This window comes from Ursus maritimus, unplaced genomic scaffold (genome assembly GCF_017311325.1).
Source record: "Ursus maritimus isolate PB19 unplaced genomic scaffold, ASM1731132v1 scaffold_12, whole genome shotgun sequence".
Lineage (NCBI taxonomy): Eukaryota > Metazoa > Chordata > Mammalia > Carnivora > Ursidae > Ursus > Ursus maritimus.
In genome coordinates this window covers 50,669,513-50,671,102 of record NW_024423564.1, presented here as the reverse complement: position 1 = coordinate 50,671,102, position 1,590 = coordinate 50,669,513, and the positions used below count along the sequence as shown (strand labels likewise).

Here is a 1,590-nt window from a genome sequence, read left to right as displayed (position 1 = left end):
TCCTGAGGCAGCTGACAGTACCAAGCTGACTAACTAAGCTTCCCGAAGGCAGGAGTAGGCTCTCTAGGAGGGACTTGGAACCATGGGCTAGGAGGTGGGTGCCATCAGGACTCAGTTCCCTCATGTTCCTTTGCCCCTTTCGTGCCTGGGCATCATGCCCTCTGTGGAGGAATATTTTGATATATTTACTTGCTGCGTTTTCCCCCAGTACTTTTCATTAATTTATACTATAACAACTCTTCTGTTCGTGGGCATTTTTATGTCCATTGCCACAGGAGATGTGATAACAGACTGTGTTTTGAGCTTCAGATTCAAGCTCAGTTCGGGCTCTGAAGACTAGCAGAGGTATTCTAAGTTAGGGGAAAAGAAGAAAGCCAAGAGGGAAACAAAGAGCTAAGTTGGTGCACCGTTGAGAAAGAGGCCGCGTCCCCTGTAGATGATTCCATCACCAAGCAACACACTGTGGGTGTCTGTGTTTACTGGTGTTTTAAACTGAAAGTGTTTTATAATATCAATTACAGCCTACCTATAGTTGAAAAAGTGTTTAGAAGGAACTTATGAAGTTTATATCGATGGGGGAGCAGCAAACTCCCAATGAGTTTGGGGGGCAATCTAAGAGCATAGGGAATCACAGAGTAGAAAGAGCAGTCGCCCCTATTCTAGACAGAGCTAGGGATGTCAAGAAGACCCTCGGGGCTCGGCAACTTGGGATAGCAGGCGGCAGCATGTAGTCAAATCTCAAGTAGCTTTGCAGAGTTCCAGCTTGACTCACTGAGGCGTAAGAGCAGCGGCATAATTCCTGAGAATAGCATAGGCGTGGTTGTGGGTTGGAAAGCCTCGTCAACGTGGCCACAGCCCAGGGCAGTGTTTGGAGAATATGTGGTTCACTTCAGAAAGGCACCAGGGGCAAGCAGGGAGAGTCATTGATCCTGAAGTGACCTCTGGCATGGGTCCATGTAGATCAACATCTGAAACACAGACAGGATGAGGAGTCAGCTGTGAAATTCAATAGATGACAAAGGATCAGAACTTGTGCTTATACTGAGCCCAGCCTACCTTTCTCTCCCACTGTCTACTGCTTAGAAGTTAGAAGAAAAGTTAAGGAAAAGAAAGAGGAACCTGAATTCATTGAGATTTAGTTTCTATCTGTTGGTAAAACAGGATATCACTGAAGAAATTAAGTTGAGTAGTGTAAAAAAAAAAAAATGGCCATACTTTCTGAACACCTGCTTGTGTGGCCTGGAATTCAAATTCTGTCTTCTCCTGCAGGCTCTGTTCTTCCCTGTGGCAGAGAACCTGGCTGCTGGTAGCTACAGTTCACAATTACATGTATTCGCCATTGAGGGGAAAAAGCTCGTGACCCCTTGACGCCCATCCCAGCTTCTGTTGGAAAAGCCTCCGACATGCATCTTCACTCTCCTTCTAGTCAAGTTCCCACCCCACTGACCAATCACAGAGCCAGAACTGTGAGATGCTCTGATCAACCCAGCTTGGGCCACATGCGAGGTGACCCCTGAAGCCGGGAGGCTGGAACACGTCATGTGCTTGGAGTCGGAGGAACGGTAGCTCCTCCACCAGAGGAAATACTCT

The 1,590-nt window shown here is 47.2% G+C and overlaps 1 long non-coding RNA gene across 1 annotated transcript in view; it reads left to right on the top strand.

The window, feature by feature from the left end:
- The window catches only part of LOC103663047, a 30,496-nt gene extending 29,215 nt beyond the window's left edge, over positions 1–1,281 (top strand). Inside the window, exon 3 of the long non-coding RNA XR_568649.2 lies at positions 1,270–1,281. This is a non-coding gene — a long non-coding RNA (uncharacterized LOC103663047). The remainder of the gene's footprint in view (positions 1–1,269) is intronic.
- Positions 1,282–1,590: the final 309 nt, after the last annotated feature.